The sequence below is a fragment of the Elephas maximus genome, chromosome 1 (assembly GCF_024166365.1).
Source record: "Elephas maximus indicus isolate mEleMax1 chromosome 1, mEleMax1 primary haplotype, whole genome shotgun sequence".
Classification (NCBI taxonomy): domain Eukaryota; kingdom Metazoa; phylum Chordata; class Mammalia; order Proboscidea; family Elephantidae; genus Elephas; species Elephas maximus.
In genome coordinates, this window is record NC_064819.1 from 226,253,626 (window position 1) to 226,268,261 (window position 14,636).

Here is a 14,636-nt window from a genome sequence, read left to right on the forward strand (position 1 = left end):
GAAGAGAACGTGACAAGTGATAGGTGCTCAATAAATGTTTGATGAATTTTATCTGAGGTTGATTGATCTCCTCTGGTCGTACCAATTTTCTTCTAGCAATGGCTTCCACCTATGCACTGTGTTGTTGTCGGGGGCGATCGAGTCTTTTTCAACTCATGGTGACCCCATGCGACAGAGTAGAACTGCCCTTAGGGTATTCTAAGCTGTAGTTTTTATGGGAACAGGTCACCAGGTCTTTCTGGCTGGATGGGTTCAAACTACCAACCTTTCGGTTAGTAGCCGAGTGCTTAACCATTGTGCCACCAGGGCTCCTTATGAGCTGTAGGCCATAATTTATATATGATTTCATGGCACTCGGAACATTTCAGGTAAATCTTACAATATATCAAGGTAAATCACTAGCAAGGCTTTGGTTCTGTTCATAACAGATTTTTCTGTACCAAATGGGTAGAATATGGACCAACACAGAACTCAGGAAGAGAGTTATTTACTCTCATTTCCAAATTTTCATTTGCAAGACAGTGTGAAAATCAATGGAGCAGAGAGAAATCATTTGTCCTGAATCACTCTTCCCTGTAGCAGCTACCAGTACCTAGTCATTCAGTAAATGAATGGCTTTGTTAGTCTTAAAATGACAGATTACATGATCTACAGTATACTGCTACCCAGTTCACTGAGGCAGTGACATAATCCAGTTTATTAAATACCTAGTTATCAGTTACCTACTCTAAAAGTTGCTTGCAGAGCTTTAAAGAAAAAAAGTCATACTGAGAATAAAAGTGTTGTGTTCATTTAGGAGGGTGCTTTAAGATCAAGTGCTTTCTCAGGACTATGAATTCATCTGCTCCCGTTATTTGTTGAATTTATTCTAATCAGACTTTTGCTTCCAGCAAAACTGTCCTGTCAAGTTCACCAATGGCCTCCAAAAACTAAACACAATGGCTAATTCTCAGTCCTCATCTATTGACCTAAGAGTGGTACTTAACCCAGCTGATTACTCTCTTCTCCTAGAAACACTTTCTTCACTTGCCTTCAGGACACTACCCTCGCCTAGTTCTCCTCCTACTTTACCAGAAGCTCCTTCTCAGCAATCTTTGCTGGTTACTCATCTCCCAGACTTCCAAAGGCTGGGATGCCCCAGATTTCTCCTCTTCTCCTTTCATCTCTTCTCTTCCCATACTGACTTTCTTAGTGATTCTATTCAGTCTTGAAGATTTGATATCATCTGTACTCTGATGGCCACCAAATATCTACCTAGTCTCAACCTCCTCCATTAATCCAGACACATGTATCCAACTGCCTACTAAATATCTTCACTGGGCGGGCTAACAGGCATTACAAATTTAAAACGCTGATCTTAACCTGTTGCTCCCACACTCTTCTACATTTCAGTAGATGGCAACTCTATTTTTCCAACTCCTCAGACCGAAAACTTCAGGGGTAGCCTCTCACACCTACATCCAATCCCTCAGCAAATCCAATTGGTCCTTCAGAATACTCAGAACCTGGTACAAGCAACCATCATCATTCATGTGACTACTGCTTCTGAACTGGTTTCCCTGATTCCCTCTTGCCCCCTTCAATCTTCTCAACACAGCAGCCACTGTAATCTTAAAAAGTAAATCTGATACCACTCCTTGGTTTAAAACACTCCAATGGCTCCCCAAAACACTGAATGAAAGCTAAAGAATTTACAGTGGCCTCTAAGGCTCACCACCACCTGGCCTTCCCTCTTTGATCTCATCTCCTTCTGCTAGCCCCTTCGCTTGCTCTGCTCCAGCCACACTGGCCTCCTACCTCCCTGAACGTGTCAGGCATTCTCCTGTCTCAGGGCATTTGCACTTGCTGTCCCCTCTGCCAACAACAGTCTTCCATTTGTTAGCCACGTTGTTATTGTCGTTGTTGTTAGGTGCCATCGAGTCGATTCTGAATCAACCCTATGCACAACAGAACGAAACACTGCCCGGTCCTGAGCCATCCTTACTATCCTTGTTATGCTTGAGCTCATTGTTGCAGCAACTGTGTCAATCCACCTCGTTGAGGGTCTTCCTCTTTTCTGCTGACCCTGTACTCTGCCAAGCATGATGTCCATCTCCAGGGACTCATCCCTCCTGACAACATGTCCGAAGTATGTCAGATGCAGTCTCACCATCCTTGCCTCTAAGGAGCATTCTGGGCGCACTTCTTCTAAGACAGATTTGTTTGTTCTTTTGGCAGTCCATGGTATATTCAATATTCTTCGCCAACACCACAATTCAAAGGTGTCAACACTTCTTCAGTCTTCCTTATTCATTGTCCAGCTTTCATAAGCACGTGATACGATTGAAAATACCATGGCTTGGGTCAGGTGCACCTTAGTCCTCAGGGTGACATATTTGCTCTTCAACACTTTGAAGAGGTCCTTTGCAGCAGATTTGCCCAATGCAACGCGTCTTTTGATTTCTTGACTGCTGCTTCCATGGCTGTTGATTGCGGATCCAAGTAATCAGCCACATTAGTCTTTTCAAATCTTTCCCTCGACATCCCCAATTCCTTCCCCACACCAACCTTATTGCCGCTCCCCACAGCATTTATGTGCTATGCAGTTGACTTGTCTGTTCAGACCCCCCACTAGAATCCCTGGGTGGTATAAACAGTTAATGCACTTGGCTGCTAAGCAAAAGGCTGGCAAGTCCACCCAGAGGTGCCTTGGAAGAAAGGCCTAATGATCTACTTCCAAAAACATCTGCCACTGAAAACCCTGTGGAGCACCGCTCTACTCTGACACACACAGGATCACCATGAGTGGGAATCAACTTGATGGCAACTGGTAGACCCTCCCCCCGACTAGAGTATCAACTCCAAGAACATAGAAAAAAGTGTCTGTTTTTTTCACTGCTATATCCTCAGTTCTTGGAACAGTGCCTGACATATAGTAGACATTCAATCAATACTTGAATGAATGCATGGTGAACATCAACCCTCACCAGATTGGGAGGAAATGCCAGTTAACAGGACCCTCTAGTTACCAGTCTAAGGGTGCAAAGAGTTGGAGCAACAGGTCTCCTACTGTGTTCCTGTGACATAGTGCTTCATCAAAAACTTTATTTCCAGAGGTAGAGTTAACATGGAAGACAAGTGGCATCATTTCAGATTGCCAAGTAAATGATATCAGTGTTAATTTAAAAAAAAAAAGTGTTTAAAATTCATAGATGAAAAATTAGCAAGTTTTAATAGAAACGACACAGAGCACTAGGGAAGATGTTACGAGAAAATCTATCATGTTATACCTGATCTTGTTAAATAAAGGATTTGTTAGCTTTATGTGAGAGAAATCACATTTCCTTCTAAGGGTTGGTTGGGCCAATGATGAATAAGAAAATGGGCCTGCTGAGGAAGGACCTGCCACCCCCTGAGGAGTGCCGAGCCTTCAGAGAGCCCTCCACACTCTTAGCTCTCTTCTAGTTGCTCCTTCTACCCATTGGCTTGCTTTGGCAACCCAACAGGAGGTACTACACAATCTCAGGGAACTGGGTCACCCACCCACATAGCAACACAGTCAAGTACGTTAGCCAGCATTGCTTATCTCACCAAGTGTTGAACAGGGCTTCAGGGATTACTCCACAATGCTTTGTGCATTTATCAGTATGGATTTTTCATCTCCCCACTTACATGCTGTCCTGCAGGACTCGAATCCTCTGTGTTGTATTCTGTATCCTATGACTTAGGAGGCACTGTACAGAGATAATTCTGGGTGTCATACTCATGTATATTGCATCATTTCACACCCAAGTTCGAAGACCTGAATTTCAGCTAACAATATCCTATTTTAACACATTTCACGTACTAGGTTGCATGATATTTACACCTCATTAAAACATGAGAGAGTTGTACTGCTGCAATAAGAGAGGGTGCTGTGTTTTCTTAAATGTTTGAGTCACGCGAGATGTGGCTATTATGCACAACGTATCATCTACAAGCTAGAATCACTGTTGAGGTTAGAATCTTAAGGGTCAATGGAAATGAGGGAAAGGCTTAGTGAAGTGGATTGACACAGTGGCTACAACAATGGGCTCAAATACATCGAAGACCATGAAGATGGCGCAGGACCAGACAATGTTTCGTTCTGTTACACACAGGGCTGTCATGAGTCGGGGCCGACTCAATGGCAACTAACAACAACAACATTTGTAAGGTATGCTTACTCTTAAACCCACAAAACAGCTTCTTCCCTCTATTCAACATGCCATGCTAAGTCACGGAAGCATAAAACCTCTGCATCGAACTCCCTCTCTTACCCCTCCCACATTCAGACGCCTGCCAAGTCTTACCAACTGCTCCTGTGCCATGACGCTCTCTGCATCTCTCCACCTTTCTCACCAAGGCCTTTGCTCCAGCTCCGGCCTCTGCTAACTCTCACCTGTTTAAAAGCAAGGCTTAGGGTATTGGCTCCCAGATTTTAGTGGGCCTAAGGATCACCAGTAAGGCTCCAATGGCTCCTAGTCCTTCCTACCTCCCAGAGAGTCTATGACGTGGGTCTAGGGCGAAGCCCTGAAATCTGTATTTTTCACAGGCAGCACAGGTGAAGTCTTTCCAGGTGGGCTGTGAATCACACTTTGAGAACCACTGGTTTTCAGAAGGTGTGTTAATTCACTAGATAATGGGGGATCAGCACAGGGTTTGGAAAGGAGTACAGCGGCTAACAGACTGTGGGAGGCGGAGAAAACACTGAAAGGAGTGACTCGTGCTGAGACCACTGGAGGCACTGGGGATGGTGAACATGGGAGAGCAAACACCTGATCAAGGAAATAGGTACAAACAAGAAAAGAAAATCCACTTTTAATTTTATCATTCATAGATAACTAAAGTTGGCATTTTGATATATTTTCTTCTAGTTTTTTTGTTTAATACATATACACACAATCTCAGAATACAACCTAGAAACTTTTAAGTGTCTAGCCAAAATTCACATAATCCCCATTCGAAATACTTAAAAATCCCTCTTTTCCCAATTGTGGTATTCCAACAAAATTTTTTAAATGGAAATAAATACATACAGCATTTAGTATATTTTTAATCAATGGAGGGGTAAGATGGAAGGTTAAGTTTGAGTTAATTAATTTATATCATACTGTTAATAAAGGCAGTGCTTTTCCCTTGCCTTGGGGCTTAGCCCACACTCACATTATTGCCTCCCAAAGATCAGTGAGGTGAGAGGTTGGGTCTGGAGTCAAACGTTTCTCTGTATCCTCGAATATACTAGGTCACACCTTCAGGGCTCAGTGTTCACAATTCCAAAATGAAAATGATGAAAGCACCAGTGTCATATGAGGATTGTGAAGATTAAATTGGTAACTCACAAAATGCTTTAGTAGGGTTCTGGTATGGAGGGAATCTCAATAAATGTCAGCTGCTAACAACTGCTTCTTTACTAACCCGTAACCTGCCTGGACACAGACTTCATTATATGTAACTCATCCTTTTATCCCTAACATGAAGCGGAGTGATTGGCACTCAAAACAAAACATATACATATGTATGTATATGTTTTTTTTTTTTATGTTTTTAAATCAATGGAATTAATGATTAAAAAAAAACTAATGGGGGGACCTCATCCCACCAAGAAAGAAGCACCAGGAGCAGTGTGCATCCTTTGGTACCGGGGTTCTTGCGCGGGAAGCTCCTAGTCCAGGGGAAGATTGACAGAGAAGGACCTTCCTCCAGAGAAGACAGAGAGAGAAAGCTTTTCCCTGGAACTGATGCCCTGGAGTTGGCCTTCTAGCCTACCAGACTATGAGAAAATAAATTTCTCTTTGTTAAAGCAAAGAAAAAGAAATAAAACCCTAATGAAGGTTTAATAAAAGACCATCTATAAAAAATAAATATATATGTATATTTACATAATACTGAAAAAACCAAACCCGTTGCAGTCGAATTGATTCTGACACATAGCAACCCAATAGCACAGAGTATACATACATGTATAGAGATTTGTGTGTGTGTGTGTGTGTGTGTGTGTGTGTGTGTGTGTGTGTAGAGTCTATATACTTACAAAGCAGCCTGATCTAATGGAAGCTCAAAAACATTCCATAATTTCTCTGGAGAAATTTTGCAGATTGTACTTTGGAGCTAAAGCAAACAGAAGAAATGATAAAGTAAAATTGCTGAACAGAAGATTTCAAAGTATGCTCAAGAAGTCAAAGTAATGAAACATGCAAAGACACGGAGTTAGAAAACCAAAAGGCAAGAACAAGCTCGGCATTTCTCAAGCTGAAAGGACTGAAGAAAAACTTCAAGCCTCAAGTTGCAATACTAATGGATACTATGGGTAAAGTGCTGAATGAAAGCATGAAAAGAAGATGGAAAGAATACAGAGTCATTGTAGTGTTTCAAGAGGTAGCATATGGTCAAGAACTGATGGTAATGAAATAAGTCCAAGGTGCACTGAAGGCACTTGCGAAAAACAAGCCTGCAAGAATTGATATAGCAATTGAGATGTTTCAACAAAAGGATGTAACAAATGGAAAAAATTTGAAAGACAGCTACCTGACTAAAAGAGATACATATAAATGCCTATTCCTAAGAGAGGCGATCTAACGGAATGCAGAAATTATTGAACAATATCATTAATATAACATGCATGTAAAATTTTGCTGAAGATCATTTAAGGACAGTTGCAGCAATACATAGACAGGGAAGTGCCAGAAATTCAAGTGGAATTCAGTAGAGGAGGTGGAACAAGGGATATCATTGCTGATGTCAGATAGATCTTCATTGAAAGCAGGGAATACCTGTGTTTTATTGACTACATAAAGGCATTAGACTATGTGGATTATAACACACTACGGGTAACATCGAGAAGAAATGGTATTCTAGAGCACTTAATTGTGTTCACGCAGAACCTGGATATAAACTAAGAGGCAGAACAGAACAAGGGGATACTACGTGGTTTAAAATCAGGAAAGGTGTGCACCAGGATTGTATCCTTTCACCATACTTATTCAATCTTTATGACGAGCAAATAATTTGAGAAGCTGGACTGTATAAAGAAGAACGTGACATCAGGATGGAAGGAAGACTCATTAACAGCCTGCATTACGCAGATAACACAACCTTGCTTGCTAGAAGTGAAGAGGAGCTTAAGCACTTACTGATGAAGATCAAAGATTATAGCCTTCAGTATGGATTACACCTCAACATAAAGAAAACAAAAGTCCTCACAACTGGACCAATAAGCAACATCACGATAAACAGAAAAAATTGAAATTGTCAAGGATTTCATTTTATTTGGATTCACAATCAACACCCATGGAAGCGACAGTCAAGAGATCAATTTGTATTGGGCAAAACTGCTGCAAAAGATCTCTTTAAAATGTCAAAAAACAAAGATGTCACTTTGAGGACTAAGGCGTACCTGATCCAAGCCATGGTATTTTCAATAGCCTCATATGCATGTGAGAGCTAGACAATGAATAAGGAAGACTGAAGAAGAATTGATGCATTTGAATTACACCGTTGGTGAAGAATACTGAATATACCATGGGCTGCCAGAAAAACAAACAAATCTGACTTGGAAGAAACACAGCCAGAGTGCTCCTTGGAAGCAAAGATGGCGAGACTTCTTTTCACTTGCTTTGGACACGTTATCAGGAGGGATCAGCTCCTGGAGAAGGACGTCATGCTCAGTAAAGATGACGGTCAGTGAAAAAGAGGAAGACCCTCAACGAGAGGGACTGACACAGTGGCTGCAATAATGGGCTCAAACACAGCAATAATCATGAGGATGGTGCAGGAGCAGAGAGTGTTTCATTCCGTCGTAGACAGGGCCGCTGTGAGCCGGAACTGACTTAACTGCACCTAATGACAACATCTTGGAGTTTAAGTACTGAAGCATGTGTTTTACTTGTTTGGTCTATTGTCTCCCAGTTCAGGGTACCATGAAGACAGAAACTTGAACAAACTGACAACTGACTAGTTCGAACCCAAATCCATTGTTATTGAGTCAATTTTGACTCACAGTAAACCTGTAGCCCTCTAAGGACAGAGTCGAACTGTCCCCATAGGCTTTCCAAGGCTGTAAATCCTTATGGAAGTAGACTGCCAAATCTTTCTCCCACCTAGTTCAAATGGGACCCCACAAACCTGCATAGAAATCTAGAAAGTATACCCTCTTTTAAGTTATACACGAAACAATTCTATATAAACAAATAGCTCCTGTCAAGGGCCAACACTACTCATCATGGCAAAGTAAACTCGACCAAGAGAAGTCAAATTCCTGTTTTTACACTGAATAATAAGGGCCCAGCAGTCCATTAGGTCCATCAGGGCATCAGTATTTCTGGCCTGACAATGCCAGCACAGAATTACGTATTGCAATTTACAAATATTGGAACTGGTTAAATAGCAAAATGAAATTATAGGTAACAAATAGATTTACTAAATAGTTGATGAATTACTATACATAATTACATTCACATCACACAGGTCGTTTCTCACTAGGGCAAATTACATGGGTATCCACAGGGGGTACCTCAAACTGCCCACATATATGTTTTGTTTGGCCTATACCAAAAAACTATAGTTTTCTAAACACTAGAAAATTTCACAGAAATCCAGATTTCCAGCTTCATTTGAAAATAGTAAAAACAATAAAAATTGGAAGAACTGGGAACTTTAGGCATACAGTCAGCAGAAACCAAGCAATAAACATGTCTTTGGGTTTGCCACAGTCTTCACTCCCTATTGCCTCACATGCCCGCATCTTTCAATTTCTGATATTATCTGCCAGGCCCCTGTAGGCATCTGAGTTTATGACTCCTGTTCCAAGCCTTAGTGCCATGTCTGGTCTTCAGTGTTCACTCTGTAGTGATTTTTTTTTATTCTGGGCTCTCTTGCCCTTGGCCAAATGCAGGGGCTCTCAAATGGTATCTGTACTCAGTGAATGTCCAAGTATTAAGACAAAAGAGCTTTTCACCTTGAACTGCAAACCCTCTACTGCTCCAAGTATCTCTCTTTTCTGCTGGCTTTTTGTTTCCATTGCTTCTCTTTGCTTTGTTCAAAGCTCAAACCTGAGTGCTAAGTGAGACAGAACTATACCCTCTCTTCTCAAAACGGAGTCCATGATGGGGACGGGGTGTTACATTATGTCCTCTACTCGAATAAGGTCTGGAAACTGCACACAAAACTGAAACAAGTCCCTTCAGACCCATGAAACTTCCCCCTCCCGTGTCTTCCTGGAGCCGAGCAATCAGAGAGGTACAGGACAAAAACGTCTGCTCTGTGGGGTGGAGCAGCTGGCTAGGACCTACAGTGATAACAACTTTACCTCTCCTCTCCCTACTCCGTGAAGAGACACTTATAAAACTAGGTACATCAACTCATCCACTTAACTGTATAAAGACATGGAAAGTTCTCCTTCTTAATCAACATTGTGCATTAGCTAAAAACCAACTGTGAACAGGAATTGTGCACTTCATGATAGTGGTGTATAGTCCAGTAGTTCACAAACTTCAGCCCACGTCAGAACCACCTGAGGAGCTTGTTAAACCATAGGTTCCTAGACCCCACCCCGAGAATTTCCGGTTCCCTGGTGGTGGGTGGAGACAAAGGTGCTGAGAAAGTAAGTTCAAGAACAATAGTGACAACACGTTGGGAAGTACCAAGTATATGTGCCTGGGAAAGAGACTCTTGAAAATCTGATCTCAGTTTTAAGAGTTCAGGGGTCAGGTCCAATATTTATTGTTGTTCTTATTGGCTGCTGTTGAGTCCATTCCGACTCATAGCAACCCCATGTGACAGAGTAGAACTGTCTCATAGAATTGCCTGTAATCTTTACAGAAGCAGACCGCCAGGTCTTTTTCCCACAGAACGGCCGGGTAGGTTTGAACCACCAACCTTTCGGTTAACAGCCAAGCACTTAACCCTTGTACCACCAGGGCTCCTTTCAGATCCAATAGTCATATACTTGTAAGTCCTCATTAACTTTCCTCATTACACACAGTCAACCTCTGTTTTGATCTAAGACTCCTCCCTGCTCAAATAAGAATGAAGAATTTCTCCACCTCCAAAAATTCTTTACAGAACAGCTTTATATAAGATCCTTCAGCTTGGCCTAGGGGTGCTTATAATCAAACCACTTCATGCCACATCTTACTAGAAAGAAGCATTTACGTTTGTTAAAATACTCCTGACTTAACAACTTCAGGCTTTGGTGTAGAAAGAGTCATTTTCATAAACACTACTCTTGGTGTATTATCTGTTCAGGGTTAGATTAAGGCTCCAGTCGGAATCCATGCTAAGACGGTGCTGACAACTTAAACAGGCGTCACACCAAGTCTGGTCCACCCAACATATTAAGCTAGTTTTACTCTGTTTCAAAGATCATACTCCAGCTAATAGTTTGACCTGATTCTTTTTAAGACACTGTACTATAAATTCACTCTAAGAAAGACTGTTCAATTAAGGCATGTTTGAGTAAGGCGGGAAACACACCGGCTCCCAAACCAAAAGCATTGAATTTCCCCTCACCGCAAATCTCTGAAAATACGGAAATGGAATGTTTCCTTTCACCAAAAGGTTTTCCTCAGGAAAGCATGATTCAGATTATCATAATTCCCTGCCTTTTCTGTTAGATAACACGTAGGGGGTTTTCCTCTAATGGGGCTGGCAGATATTATCCTCAGAAAGGTGGGGGACAGAAGCTGGGTGAGGAGCCCTGGTGGCGCAGTGCTTAAGCACTGGGCTGCTCACTGGAAGGTTGGCTGCTGGAGCCCATCAGCTACTCCATGGGCGTGCGTCCGTAGAGACTACAGCCTTGGAAACCCAACGGGGCAGTTCTACTTTAACCTATAGGGTCACTATGAGTCAGAATGGACTCCACAGCAATGGGTTTGGTTTTTGTTTTGGTTTGGTTTGGTTTTGGTTGAGAAGCTGGGTGTGTATAGTGAAATAAGACTTCCAGGTTATTCTAATGCAAGCCTATCCACCACCCCTGGCTCCCTCTTCTCATCATGCCTCCTGTTACAAGTGATACATTAAGTGTTAAAAATGTTCAAAACTCACCTGATGAAAAGTTCTCAAAATACCATCTATTCAATCAAAAATATGGTGACTTTTATATTCTAAAACAAAAATGAGGACAATCTTCCAAGGAGGCAAAGTATTTTAACTCAGATCTCTCTGCCAGTTCCTCTGACTCAAATATTTAGTACGTTTTCATACAGAAAGCTTTTTTAATTTTTACAGTCTGCTGATCTGCACTTGAAGGTACTGCTTTGCACTGATAAACACAACTGCATTTGCACTTCTGATCCCAGGTTAAAAACTATTCAATCAGCCATTTGATGTCAAAGAAAATAAACTAGGCTAAGTCCACTTTCACAAAAACCCTATTCACAAATGAATAGAGAGCTTCAGAGACTAGCTCACAGCAAAATTTGCCAGAAAAGAACAATGACGTGAAGAAAGCATGTGAAGGCAAAAAGGCCAATGGCCCTCTCTCTTTTTGATGACCATGATACATGGCAAGAGAATCATCAAGATGATGGAGGCAGGGAGCTCTCTCACCCTGGAAAACCAACCCAAACCCATTGCTGTTGTGTTGATTCCGACTCATAGCAACCCTGTAGGACAGAGTAGAACTGCCCCAAAGGGTTTCCAAGGCTGTAATCTTTATGGGAGCAGAGCACCAGGTCTTTGTCCTACGGAGCAGCTGGTGAGTTCAATCCTCCGGCCTTTCGGTTAGCAGCTGAGTGCCTAACCACTGCATCACCAGAGCTCCTTTACCCTGGAAGGGGGAAGGAAAAAAAAAAACAATAGACATCCCAATTTCAAATATAATTTTTAAACTACTGGCGTTTGAAGACATCAACGAACCAACTGAACCTAGAACTTGACTTCACAAGTTCTGGAACTACCAACACCTTAGTCCAAGACACCATCATAACTAGAATACTGCAATGCCTTCCAACTGGACCCCTGAATTCATTTCTATCCCCAAAATTCAGTGATTTTTCAAAAACACTCATCAGATCATGTCACTCTTCTGCTACCCATTACAACTAGAAAAAAGAATGCAAACTCCTGCCCATGGCTTACAAGACCTGAGATGACCTGGCTCTGTCTAGCTAAACCATCTCCAACCATCACCTCTGGCCACCCTTGCTTCCCTCAGATGCTCCAAGCTCATTCCCACCTCAGAACCTTTGAACTCGCTGTTTCCTCTGCCTACAATGCTCTTCCCTTAATGTTCTGATGGTTGGTTCCTTCCTGTCATTCATGCCTCAAGGTCATCTTCTCAGAGAGGCTTCCCTGACATCTCCATCCAAAGGAGCCCCTCACCCAGTCATTCTCCTTCACATCTCGGTTTCGCTTTCTCCTTGGCATTTACCAGGAGCTGGCATTTTCTCGTTCATTTGTTTGGTTGTTGCTGTTGCCTGTCACCCCTCACATCTACATGAAAGTAGGGACCCAGCTAGATCCCTGAACCTGGAACACAACTGGGTTCCCAGCACCTAGAATAATTCTTAGAATTTAGCAGTTTCACAGTAAATATTTGTTGAATTAAGAAACAAAGGTGAAACTTGCCATCAAGGTAAGTGCTTCTCCTAAGCCCATTCCAAGAGCGCCATTGCTAAACCTTTCTATGGCACCACCTCCCTCTAAGACCTGCAGGGTCCTCAACAGAGTGATAGAAAAGTGTCCAAAGAGAGAATGATGAGAAGACAGAAAACAGAGCTAGTTTACACACCAACAAAAGGAAGGATGGAATTGTCATCAGTTATGAGTATGTAAAAGTTGTCCTATGCTTTAATAACTATCAGCCACAACAGTATTGAATATTTAAACAAAAAAATCCACTTACTGTATGTTAACTTGGAATTCTTATGAATTAGTCATTAGTAGTAAGTGTGTGAGAAGCCCTGGAGGTGCAGTGGTTAAGCACTCGGCCACTAACCAAAAGGTTAGTGGTTTAAACCTACCAGCTGCTCTGCAGGAGAGAGATGTGGCAGTTTGCCTCCGTGAAGATTACAGCCTTGGAAACCCTATGGGGCAGCTCTACTCTGTCCTATAGGGTTGCTGTGAGTTGGAATCAACTTGATGGCAGTGGGTTTAGTAAGTGTATAAACACTTAATATGCCACGAATTATGCAGAGACCTTCCCCTATACGTCCTCTATTAATCCTAACTAAAACTTTGTGAGCTGGTTATTATCTGCCCCATATCCATCCCATTTTACAGATGAGAAAACTAGGGCAAGTATGCAGAAGATAAGTTACTTGTCCAAGCTTCCAGAACCGGCTAGTGTCAGACAAAGAAATGAACCCAGTTCTGTGCAATTCCCGAGTCTACACATCCTTCACTACAGCTGCCTAACCATCTCTCTCAAAGCAGTTAACACAAATCAGCTATGAGGAGTCAAAAGCAAGAAAGAAATAGAGCCATACAATGCAGATGCTACTTAAGTTAGATGTACGTATGTATGATCTGTGTTTGTGTGTATATAATATTCCGCCAAATAGGAATGTTAACTATATCGTGCAAAGAAAAACAACATGACACTCAAAATAAAAATAAAAACTAGGTTGAGTGAGTCAAAAAGAGAAATGATTCTCTTCAAGGCTGAGTTTTTTTGAAACTATACAATCTCCAATGCACAATGAAATAAATACTGGGTATTAAGTGCCCCAACTGCTAACAGGTCAAGTTCTAGGATCCTCCTTAAGTAAGACTGCACTGTGGTGGTGGTGGGGCGGGGAGGGGGGGGGGATGGGTTCCTTGAGTGTAAATCCAGAAAGCACAAGGTCAAAAGCTCCTTGAAGGTCCCACTCTTCACACTTATTGATTAGGAGAGAACTAGAGGTCCACACTTGGACCAGAGGAGGAACCAGGGCCTGGACAGAGCACCAGAAAAGCCAGGCCTGAAGTCTGTTCCCAGCTCCTGGCCTTCTGACCTTGGACAATTCATTAAACTTCCACAGCCCTCAACTTCCTCCTCTGCACTGAAGATATGGCTCCACTGTGCATCTCATAGGTTTGTCTATAAAAGAATCCAATGAGAGCAAATGTGAACGTACTCTGCTGAGCTTATGTCAATGAAACTTGACTTCCTCCTTAAAAGCCTTGATAATAACTATGCCAGTGATGAAAACTCCAGAAATAGCGTGAAGTGAAGGTAAAAGCAGGGCTTTGAAATGGTTCGGTTATGGTTGATGAAGCAAAACTGGAACAGACCCAAATTTTTTAAAATTCGGGTGAAGCACCCAAACTTTTAAAATTCAGGTGAAGCAGAACAATAAGCTGAACAGGAAAAGTTATGAGTCAAAACCCTGGAATAAGAGACTCAGAAGAGGCGTAGTAAGCTCTTTCAGGAGCCTGCTGTGGGAGATTAGATTATCGGCAGGACTGTGGAGAACAATACATATCCAAAATTGGCCACCATCTTTGAGGGGGACGCCACCGTTTTTGACTCTGCCAATCAAGAGATTTGGTTACTATGTAACACACACACTGCCCTTGTTTTCTAAGAAGAAGGTTAAGTTTATAGCAGGGCTTCAACCCATAATTTTCCTCATTGCGCTTATCATTCCATTTCATCCTCATTTTAAAAATTCGGGTCCATTTGGGTATCGCGTCATCAGCCATGACCGAACCAGGCA

At 42.1% G+C, this 14,636-nt stretch overlaps 1 protein-coding gene across 2 annotated transcripts in view; it reads right to left on the reverse strand.

Annotated features, from left to right (window-relative positions):
- Positions 1 to 14,636, reverse strand: part of CNKSR3 (CNKSR family member 3) — a 111,419-nt gene that overhangs the window by 85,175 nt on the left and 11,608 nt on the right. The gene's annotated exons all lie outside the window — the stretch shown is intronic.